Consider the following 12,270-nt stretch of genomic DNA (forward strand, 5'->3'; position numbering starts at 1 on the left):
TTATTTTTATCAGGCGGGTGGCATTTTAAGCAAAGGTTTACATTCATCTTATTCATCTTGCTTACATCTGCTCCTTCAGCAACTTTTTTCCTAATGAAACATGTGGTCTGACTGAGAAAGGGAGACAGTATGCCAGGGCAGACACGGAGCCAAACCTGCTGTGCCTGGTGGCCTCTGGGTCCTGAGGCTGAGGAGGAGGAAGGCTGGCACACTTTGCTCCTTGTCGCGAGCCCTGGGCTTTGCCTTCACTGCCTTCCACCTCATGGTCCCTGAGCCCCCTAGAGAGTATCTCTTTGGTTTCTTTTTCTTCCTGGTCCTAAGGATGCTGAGAGGAGAGACCTAGTCCACTTGTCATGAATCTTTCCTGAGGACTCCTTCCTCAGAGCCAGGCACTGTGCTGGGCACAGGAGGCTTAAAGGAGAACCGAACGTTGTCCTGGTCATGAACAGCACACAGACCTATGCAGAGGAAGGTGAGTGAGCTGTGGAGGGATGGCACAGAGAAGTGTCTGGAGGCCCCGGGGAGGGGCAAACCTCATAAATGCTGAGGAGCAGTGAAGGCTTCAGAGAGAGGTAACACTTGAGCTGGGCCTTGAAGTTCAAGGCTGACTTCTAGGAGTTCACTGTTTCCCTAAGTTGCCAAGAAGCCTCCTCAGCTCCTCCAGGCGCTGAAAGCCACGGCTAGTTCGTAGAGCACCTGCAGACAAGGGGACAACACTTCCAGGGTGTAGGCCTCGGCTGGTCCCATGGCACCTGTCCAGGTTTTGTTTTTGTGCACAATCCAGAAATATGTGAGCAGATGAGCTTCAGGGGCCAGAGAGTAGAAGGGGAGTTCAGCAGCTGTGGGGAACAGAGCGAGCAACAGGACTTGGGGCATCCAGGAAGAAAAGTCTGCTCTCCTGTGGGGAGGCTGCGAGGGCCTGGGGTTAGGACGCTGATCCAGCCAGCCTTCCTCAGTGGACGCAAGCCGCAGCTTCCTGAGGTGCAGGCAGTGAGAGGCCCTGGGTGGGGACTCTACCCGGACTCAGAGACCGCAGTGAGGCCTGCAGACACACTCAGAGATGGCAGACAAGCCTCCCTCCCTCTTCGGCCTCATTGTCTCAGTTGGGAAGCCTGGGCCTTGCTCTAGAAAGTCTTCTTCAAAAGGTTATTGTTTTCTTTTCGTTAGTGTTCTGTTTTGATAAACAATGCACAGCAAATATTCAGTGTCCACCTACCCTGTGTCAGCGAGGTTCTCCAATCACAGTCCCTGTTCCTGTGGCGTTTATGTTCATTCATTCCTTCATGCTCTCTTTCACTCATCAATTCCTTTGAAAATTATATGCTGTGTGCTAGGCCCAGGTCTAGGTGTCGGGAATATAGTAACAAACAAACTGTGCAAGTTCTCTATCCTTCCATCCTGATGGGTGAGGCAGAAAAATCTGTGAACAAATCAAGTGAAATTCCCCTGTCTCTCCATCCCCTACCTACCCTAAGAGTTATTGCAGGGTCTAATGAGGACTCCATCTTCATGCTCCCCAAGGAGACCAGATGCTTTAATTGGATTTAACTTCTTCTAAAGTTACATAGGAAAGCAATAGTTTGTTTTTAGTTATACAGGATGATATATCCTGAAAACGCCTTTCTAAAGAATGTTGCCCTTCCCCGTAGTTCCTGACCTAACCCCAACATCCATTTGAGATCATTAGTATAAATGGATTGAGAAAAAATGTGTTGCTCTATCAGAAGGGAAACTGAGGCATCAGGCAGGGAACTCCCCACCTCCTGACCTCTAGCTGGATTTGCTTCAGAAACCCCACCCTGAGCTCCTTGGGAATGGTCAGACTGGTTTAGGCTGGTCTCTTGTCTCCCACTCCACTGCCCTGTCTGCCCCCGGGGGGTGCAGGGTGGGCTGGGGTACCGGCAGAGTGAAACTGCTGTGATTTGGTGAACTCGGTGAAGTGGGAGGTCTGGGTCAGGACAGCCCAGCTAATGAACATTTTTGTCTTGTTTGGATTTTGTGTACCTTTATTTATTTTGGCCTTAACAACACAGTCTGACTTTTGATGTTGCCCCAAAACTGACTTTCTTTCTCCTTCCACCCAGCCCTAGCTCCCTTTTCTCTGGTCTGGAAATCATTTCTTAAGTTTTCCCTCGGTGGACTCCAAGGTTTCAGGACCAGCTGAACTAAAAAAATGCTAACTGAGAGGCCTTCTCCAGAACTCCAGAGCGGGTTCAGAAATGTGTGAGGGGTGTAGTCCTGGGGCACAGCCCCACTGGGTCTATGTGGGACTGAACATCTGCTTAGAGATGGAAATCACCAGCTGGTTAGCGTCATATAGAGAGAAATAAGCCTAGGTACTCATAAGTGTTTATTTGGGAGAATAGAGATAATTCCATTTACCCAGCTGTCTCAGAAAATTTGATTAAAACTGAAAAGATATTCAGGTTTAATTCAATTCTAAACTATGGAGCCCAAGATATAGTCTGACTTCCAGAAAATGGAAAGATCCATCTAGGTCTGTCACCATGGACACCGAACACTAAAGCATTTGACCAACACTCAAGAGAACCTGCCTATTCAAGGCACTGTGCTTGGTGCTGGGCTCTAGCAATGAGCCCATGGTTTCTGCCCACTTGCGTATTATCTACCTGGCAGTGGGGTCTGGTGTAGCAACAGGCACTCCAACAAGGTCATATGGCATGAGCTGCCACTTCAGGCTGCTGTGCCAGCTCAGAAGAGGAGCTCAGTCCCCAGTGTCTGAGGTGTGAGGTTCCGAAGCAGGGGCAGATGTTAGGGAGGGCTGCACAGAGGAGCAACATTGCAGCTTAAACCTCAGGGGTAAGTAGGCAGACCAAGGTGTCCTAGGGAGAGGGAACAGCATGATGAAGGTCTGCAGATAAGATTAAAATGTTCACGGGATTGAATGACTTCAATGTTTCTGGAGTAAACATGTATTATAGGTAGGAAATGATGATTCCACCCCAGGGAGGGGAGTCCCGTCATGAATGTCCTTAAAAGCATATTAAGGACAGAAGGACTCTGCAGCAGTAACTAAGCGTGCAAACTGCAAGGTCAAACTTTTATTGAGAAAGATGATTTTGGCTGCAGGGTAGAAGATAACATTGGAGGCTGGCAATATGGAGGATGTTTCCTTGATCAAGTGAGAGAAAGTGGTGGTAAGGACCTGTGTCATGAAAGTGGTGATGGCGAGAATCGACAGATAAGGGATGGGCACAGTTTGGTGACTGGTTAGACAATGGCTCTACTGGAGAAGAAAGACTTCAGGATGGCCTCCGGTCATTGATCTCTAGAACAAAGAACCCAAGGAAGATGAAGGTGGGAGAGATGGCTGGTTAGCCTCGCCTCAGGATGATAACTCATATGAGAGATCAAAAATTGATGCCCCCAGAATTTAGAGTTGAAGTCACATTTGAAGCCAAAGGAGAGGTCAAGCTTCCCCATGGAGCATGTAAAATGAAGAGAAAGAAAAAACTGAAATGCCAAGGAAATTACATATTTAATGCAGAGGTCATGAGAAGTAAGTCTATAAAGGAGCCCAGAAAGGTAGCCAAAAAGCCACAAGGATGGATCAAAGTTTATCAAAACTTGCTATTCTGGAAAGGAAACATGATACGGAAGGCTCACCTGAGCCTGGAGACCGTGTGTTTGTAGGGTCTCCAATTTGCAAAACTGTGATTTTTCTCTAACATTGCCTGCCACCGAGTGGAAGGAAGGAAGGAAGGGAGGGAGGGAAATGAATTGTCTCCAGACTGGGATTTTGCCAGGTGGGACGTGGACAGTGAAAGGAGTCACGATGCGGAGAATACTCACATGAGATGGGTTGAACAAAGGAACGTGGAGACCTGAAGAAGCAGCAAAGGCAGGAGGCATCCCCAGGAAGGAAGTTGTCCAGGGTCCAGAAATACCAGTAGAATAGGAGAAAATCTGTAGAACAAGGAAATCTTCAGGAGAGCTAGGATAGGACCTGGGGCCTGAGAATGTGATGCTTCTAATATTTAAGATTAGAGAAAGCCATAGTTTCTAGGGGGAGGGTAGAGTCCACCTGGGGGCGACCAGTCATCTGCATGGCGGAAGTAGGGTGAGATGCGGGCCGCTGGAAATCAGCAGGGGGATCACTTGTCTGTGAGACATCAGCGATCGGTGAAGGATCACCCACACTGAAGCTGATGTCACCCCTATGATGACAATGAGTGGTGGGGAGGGGAAGATGCTGACCCAGGCCTCACAATGTCTGATGAATGAGATTGGTAACTGCCGGGGATTACAGGAGGTAGAGAGGGTGGCCCAACCAGATGGTGCTTATTTTCAGGGGCAGAAGTAGAAATGGTTCCCTCCCCCTCCCCCTGATCCTGACGTCCACCAGATGTGGAAGAATGAACAGTTGCTACCATAGAGGATTGTAGGGGATGCTTTTCCCTAGAACACATCATCAAGACAGCAACTTCCGTTAATAGCACAAGGATGTTGAACATAGAAAGGAGATGTGTGGTGGTTTGTTTTTCAAGGAACAGGAAGGTATCTCATGTAGCAATTTGCAAGGGAGAGGAATGCAACTGACCCAGTCAGGGAACAGCAGGCTGGCACATGGGATTGGGAGAACCCACAGGCTAGGTGATTGGGGTTGGGCACAATGGGATGGAGGCATGGTGAAGGAAGTATGTGCCCTAATGGGACCCGTGTACTGGGAAGGCAGTGCTTGACCGTGAGAGTGAGTGAGCAATCCCACAGCGGGCAGGGGGGTTCATCAGTTCACCAGAGTTTCACTGAGTGCTGGAAACACTGAACCAGTCTCCACTGTTTCCAGAGGAATCCAGCCTGTGAAGCCAAGTGCCACGGCCCCTCCTCTTGTGCTGGCTCACCGAGACCAGCCAGGGCTCCATACCCATGGTAGGCCTGGTTTGTCACGAAATTGCCAAACTCCTGCAACTGCTACTTCTCTGGAACTTACACTTCACTGCTGTCAGTCCAAGTCTACCTGGAAATTCATTCCATGTCATAGAATGGATCAACGATTTTTTTTCTTTAGTTAGGAGCTGACAGAGTAATTGTAAAATTGGTACTTTGCTTAAAAACCCTTTCTTCAAGCTTATAAAATGACATTAGAGATAAACTTTCTCAGCAGAGATTTCTAAAATGTAGCATATTGAACTGTATTTAAACATATTGAATGAATATACATTGTCATTAGTAAAAGAAAAAAAAGACAATTATTATTTTCTAAAGATTTCAATTAATTTCACAGAGCAAGACCTCATCAATTTAGATGCCTGAGGTTTAGATCACAGGCTTGGGTCTGTTAGGATGGGGCACCTCAGCTCTCAGGAAAAAGAAATAACAATGGCTGGGACATGTATTCCAAATGTGGGATGTTGAGATTTAAAAAGAAGAATGCTTTAAAGATTACCACAAGGCTTCTTGTTTTTCTAAGAAGTATACATGTTACAAGAGCATAGATCCTAACTTATTCAATTTCTGGTTCCTAAACTAGAGTTTAGTGCATGATGGTCCTGTCAAAGTGTTTGATTTATGGAACTAAGTCCAATTTTCAAGTGGCTAAATTAGAATTCAGTACAAGAAAATCATTAGACTAATTATTGGGAAAATGGTGATTAAGATCAATCTGGTGAACAGAATAACCTAATTGTTGTTGGTGATTTTGAGGGAGCAAGGCCCTTCCACTCTCCTCCACATTCCACCAAAAGTGGAGGCCTGGGGTAGCAGGATGGGGCTAGGTCTAATGGTTTTACTTCTCTAAGGCTGTGATTTTCCTCCCTGTGTTCCCTCTTGAAATATTCCCATCCTCCACTCCCCCTCTCTGTGGCATTTGTTTATGTTCTGGACTCATACCCTGCTGCTACATGCAAAGCACACTGGATGGATGGATGGATGGATGGGTGGATGGGTGGGTGGGTGGATGGATGGATGGGTGGATGGGTGGATGGGTGGGCGGGTGGATGGGTGGATGGGTGGATGGATGGGTGGATGGATGGATGGATGGATGGATGGATGGATGGATGGATGGGTAGATGGGTGGATGGATGGATGGATGGATGGATGGGTAGATGGGTGGATGGATGGATGGATGGATGGATGGATGGGTGGGTGGGTGGGTGGGTGGATGGATGGGTGGATGGGTGGGTGAAAGGGAGGGAGGGAGGGAGGGAGGGAGGAAGGCAGGATGGAAAGATGGAAGATAGGATGAGAGAAGTAAGGAAAGGAGAAATTCATCCCTGCCCACCTTAGGTTCAGTATTAGTCCATAGTACCCAAGAGGACATGCTGACAGAGCCTTGAGAGGCTGGGCATCCATGAACTCCACTAACTCTCAAATGGGTTCAACTTGGAAAGATGAGGGTTTGTCAGTTCAGAAAGTTCCTGGCTGAAAAGGAAGAAGCTCCTTCTCCCTCTGCAGCCACAGATGTGTAGATGCAGAGAACAGAGATTGTTTGCCTAGCCTCAGAGTCTAGAGCAGAATCCTACACTGTGAAACCACTGCATTGCTATCGCCTTTCCTGTACTCCCTTCCTCCCGGTGCCATCAATGGTGCCGAGTGAGGAATGAAGCCCCAGAACTCGTGGCTCTGCTTGGTGGTCCTGACTGCCACTACGAAGCCATTTAACAACGGCTGACAGCCCTTTACAGGTAGCCAATACACAGTGCACATTGGGTCAAGTTTGAAAGATGGGAGATGATGGGGCTCCAGAATCCATTCTTCTACCTCCTTCCCTTTCCGCTCATCTCCCTTTCCTCCCATTTGCCTATTTCCCCCAAATCCCTCTCTGAGAGGACAGACCTGTGGTCTGACCCTGCTGGAATCTCTGATAACTCCGGCCCCATGCCTTCCCTAATACCTCCTCCACCTCCTTCTCCATCACCCAGAACTTGTGCGAATGACACTCGGAGTTCCACCTTCCCTGGCATGCTGGATGAGGAAATGACTGGAAACCTGACAGTCTATCACTACCAGGGAGTGACAATTTAAAAAAAAAAAAGATTCCAGTTATGAGTGTAAGTTTTAAAATGTAACTAAAAGCCTTCATCAAAGTTTAAAGAGCTTCTTGCGCTTTTAGCATTTGCTTATTCTGATTTATTGACAATGAACACCTAGGAACAGTCGTCTCTGCTGAGGCAGTGAAGTAATGGACTTTAAGGGGAGAGAGAAAGAGAGAGAGAGAGGGGGAAAGAAGAGGAAAAAAAAGAGAAGGTGCAGCTCACAGAAGAGAGGCCGCTGATTACAGCCCACTAATTTGTTATGCACTCTGGCAAATCAGCGGTGATTCATATGACAAATAAGGAGAAAAAATTAACAGCTGTCATGTTGTGATGTGTTAATTTCCTGACAGTCTCTGCACTGAAGCCAATTACTGATTTAAGGGCAGGGAGAGAGAGCCCTGTTCAAGCTTCTAATTAGGCTTCTTCAAGACTAAAAGGATAAAAGCAAAAATAAGAGCAAGAGAACGAGGCAGGTAGCTGGGCTCCACGAAGCTCACATGCTTTTAAAGCCCCAGTTAAATAGCTTTAAGCTTAAGTGTGTTTAAGATAAGAATTTAGAAACATTTATTCACTTTTATCCCTGACCCAGTGGTTTAGGCTTTTGTGGAGTAATTGGGAGTCGAGTTAGGCCCAAGGCTCTTGTTGCCCTCTTTCTGCACGAGTCCAGCCTCTCAGATGTAATCTACTAATAATACCTTTGTTTAGTCATGTCAACAACCGTTCATCACCGTGTAGACAGAGGGCAGTGGGCGCTCCACCAGCTTCTTGCTCAAGGAACATGCAGACTGCATGCGGTCTGCGGCTGTGCTTCTATTGCACTAAATGGTCCTGTGGACAATGGCCCAAAAGAGAGGGCCTAGGGTGGGGGTTCCTGACAGTCTTTATGCTTACACATCAAGGTGCCCTCCTGACACGGGCTGAGGGGAAGGGAGAATTTGGACATTATTAGCTTCACTTTGGCTCCTTCCGACCTGCTTCCTTGCCCGGCTCCAGTTACCTTATTTGTCATCTCGAAGGATTCAATTACCCAGAATATGAGCAGATCTACTCTAGGGACACGAAAGCCTTTTCCGGGGAAGAGATGGAGGTGTTGGCTGGCAGGAGACCATCTTCGGTGATTCTAGGCACACCAGGGCTTCAGCAAAGCTGTCCACAGCAGCACTCCTCTCCGCATCAGGCATTACGATCCATCACGGAAATGGGACTTCGGCAGACCATGTGCCTCTGAGTGTGACCAGCTACAGAGGTGGTTCCCTTTGCATACTGACTTCCAAGAAAAGCAACTCCTTTCCCTTCTGTGTCCTTCACTCTTTCCTAAAGCTTGTTTACAGTCTTCTTGTACAATTTATTTTTTAGTGTTCAGAAACTAGCAGGACTGATATCATGGTCGCTTTGGGGCTCTTCCCTTATGGATTCCCTGGAAGGGCTTCCCCGCCAGTCAGACAAAAGCCAGACTTCCCAAGGCTCAAGGATCATTTCCTTGTAGATTGGGGAAATCTATAAGGATTCTTGATTGCCTGGACTGAAAGAGGAAAGGAAGGAAGGGAGGGAGGGAGGGAGGGGAAGGAAAGAGATAGGAAGTTCAGCCTAAGTGGCCAAAGTAAATAGGGAACTTCTTGACTGACAGACTGAAGAATCCAGAAAGTTCTTGCTTTGGGTGGCTGGGCACGGGCTTTAGGGAGTGACCGCAGGGCTTGGAATCACTGCCTTAGCCTCTTGGCCCAACTTGCTTTGTATGGGTCGCATTTTCAGATGGGCTCTCCCTCTGGCTATGAGCAATCAGAGGCACATCCTGCAGGTCCAGGTTTGACTGAAAAGGGAGAACCAGGCTTTCTCTTGTTAGTTACCCCCAGAGATCCCGAATGTCCCAGTGGACAGGAGGAGTTTGTTAGGGAACAGGCTTTGCTGACTAGCTTAGGCATGGATCCCATGGCCACCTTGGAGCTGAGGGAAGGGCTCATGCAGACACTGGAGTGAGTAGACAAGTGGATGCAAAATAAAGCCTTTGCAGAGAGCTTCCAGCCCAACATTGATGTTTCTGAATTTCCTTGCATTTCCTAACATATTAATATATTTAAATGGATGTAAATTAACTTGTTAGGGGGATACAAGCAGAGGAAGAGGGAAGAGCAGGGATTGGGGGCAGAAGCCCATTAGGGGTCACACTTGCAGCCAGCTCCTACTTTCACAGCATTGACCCTGGGTTCAGACATAGAGACCAGCCTCATTTACTGCAGGGTTTTCTTTCAGTAGAGATTTATCATGGGCCTGGAGGATCGGCCATGGCTCCCAGTGATACAGCCTCTCTCAGGGGCCTGTGTAGCCCCAGCTGAGGTCATGCAAGCTCTGTGCCCGAGAGAATTGCTGCCTCCTGCTGCCTGAGCATCTGGGTCCAGGGTAAGCGCATCATTACTACAATTAAAGACTCACTCATGCGTTGCCCGGTGAGGGGAAAACAGGTCCCCAGAGCCCCGGTCTCCTCCCAATGGCTTCCTCCTTTCAGGCAGGTGCTCTGATTAAAAGGCTTTGTAGTTTATTTCATCAGGAGTCACTGTAGGTATTGCCCGAGAAACAAGAAACCTTCCACATTGATTTTGTTGGTGACTGCAACCCTAAACTTGAAGGGATGGCTAAAAGGTAATTCACTCTCTAAGCTTTGCTCAATCCTGACCCATTATCAATCGAGTTGAAATATGTCAGCACGGTGAGATATTGAGTGTATTATCTTTTTTAGGAGCGTTCGCTGAGTGAATAACACACATGCATTTACCTATCTAAGTGCTGTCCAACAGACCTATGATTTATTGATCCATACAGCGCCCTTCATCTACATCGAGATGCTCTCCAAGTGAGGGCCACGTCCCAGGGGAGTGTGATGCTGGCCCTGGGGAGAAGGGGTCACCTCCAGGTCGGGCGGTGTCTACCGCATGGTCTCCGCAGGACTCTGAGAAGCCCTTACTCTGTGTGGGGGACCTTGCCAGCTAACATGGGCTTCTTATGTGGGAAGGAGGGTACAAACTTGGCTGAGCTCCCAGGGCACTGGAAGGAGGAGCTGAACAGCTGAGACACCATCAAGGTGATTCTAACCAAAGATGAGGACATGGGAGATAAACATGGGATTGAAATAGAAAAGGCACAAGAAGCCTGGGAGGACAGCAAAATGACTTGATCAAAATACTATGGAAATGCCGTCTCTGAGGAAAGCAATGATGCCTTAGCAGGCTGAAATTCTGGAACTGGCATGAGGAAGAAGAGAAAGAAGAAGAGATGTGAATCCAGGGTGTGTGGTTTGCAGCCCAAAAACCCAGAACATTTGCTAAGCACTCTAGAGATTCCATTGTTTGTGTCAGACACTACAAACTCCCTGTTGAGGGTCCAAAACTCCTGCAGTGTTTTTGAGAGGGGCTTTGAGGGAGGCCCCCTTCTTTCCCTAGAGCCATGCCTTCTCCCCAGCTCCATCCCCATGCCTGCTCTCCCCATGTGCTCTCTGTCCACCTTTGTCTTCCCTCCTCCTCACCTCACCCCATCCTCCTGTTGCGGCCAGCAGTCCTGACTGTTATCATGTCCAGTGTATTTTAATTACCATTCAAGGGTTCTAGGAGGTTTGAGGCGTGGTGGTGAGGGAAGGCCCCAAAGGAAACAAATAAAACCTAAACTAACGGTTTATCCAAATGAGCAAGGCAGAAGTAAAGTTTAGAGTCTGCCTGCCCCAAAGGCTGGTCAGCGCTCCCCCACCCCTTGGCCCCATCTTTCCATTCATGCAGGCTCCCTGCTCATACCCACTGGCCAGTGACCAAGGAAGAGGCTTCCACCATGGCAGCCTACGTGGTGATTTGGGGACCCTGACAAAGCCCATCCATGACGATCACATTCTCCTTGTCTGGTTCCCTCTTTCCATCTAAAGACTTTCAAGGTACTTTTTCTTTATCTCTCCCTCCATACCTGTAGATGTTTCCTAGTTCTTTGATTGGTTCCAGGGTAAGGCAGCTGCTGTACTTTGGAAGCATCATTTTCTAATGTGCATGTGGCCTTATCAGATCCCTTTCTCCCTGCTCTGCTGAGTGTTATCACTGGGGAGCGTTCATGGTAGGGAAGCACCCTCAGGTGAGAGGAGCTATGTTGCTACAGAGCCTTCAGATGATGGAGTGGCTGGTGCAGAAAGACACACCAAGATAGCAGGAGTCCTGAGAATGTTTTCTGTAAGATTAAACGGCAAGAACAGGTCAGACCAGGGATCCACAGGCTAAACGTGTAGGTAGAGGAGAAACAGAAGCATGCGGAGTCCTTCATTAGAAGGAGAGAAAATACTTTCATATATATGGCAGGCCTTAGGATTCTTCCCACTTTACAGATGAGCAAACTGAGCTTCCATGGATTCCTGCCAGATGGTGCACCTGAAAGGGTAACCTCAGAGGCTTGCAGGTGACTTGATGGCTTTAACTCTTCCAAAGAAGCACCATGGCAGGAGGGTGGGGGTAAGCTGAGGCTAGGACTGTCTGAGGGGGCTGCTCAGGCTCTAGCCTTCATGGACCCAGAGAAAACCAGGCCCTATCCCAGCACTGAAAAGAACTCCACTCTGCAGTTCCACTTGGGCCAGTTTCACTTATGGTGACTCAGCTGCCAGGAAGAGTTTATGAAGGGAGGGTGGGAGCACAAGGCACAGAACTTGGTCACAAAACATTTCCATCCATTTGGACTGGGTAAACCACAGGAGGAGAAAACGTCAGCCTCTCATCAGGGTGCTTTCTGACCTGCAACACAGGGACCTGTGTGGGACCATTGATGGCCTGCAGAAAGTCCGGGAAGCCCATAAAATACATTAAATGTTGTTCACATGAGAAATATGCACTCACCCTGTGAATGGGGACATACATTGCATCGAATTCTCAAAGGAGACTGTGACGCCAAAGAGTATAAGATGTACCATCCCCTTCCTGCTTTTTAACTGGGTTCCAAAGTCAGACAACAGGCTCAAAACCTGGCTCTCTTCTTACTAACTGCAAAACCACAGACAAGTTCTCTCTCCGCATGAACCACAGATTCATACAAACTGAAAGAGGGATACTACTACTACTACCCCCAAAAACTTCTGTTGGGAAAGAATAAGGCATGGACATGAGATGATTAGCCAAGCGCACAGGAGCACCCTGGTGGGGGCTGGGGTGGGATGCAAGGTTCTAGCCTCAACTTGACCTCAACTGGGAAGTCCTTTCTCTCAAGATTGTTTTCTTGTCTGTAAAATGGGTCCAGTAGAGCCAGCCTGTCCATCTGACAG

This window comes from Manis pentadactyla, chromosome 15 (assembly GCF_030020395.1).
Source record: "Manis pentadactyla isolate mManPen7 chromosome 15, mManPen7.hap1, whole genome shotgun sequence".
Lineage (NCBI taxonomy): Eukaryota > Metazoa > Chordata > Mammalia > Pholidota > Manidae > Manis > Manis pentadactyla.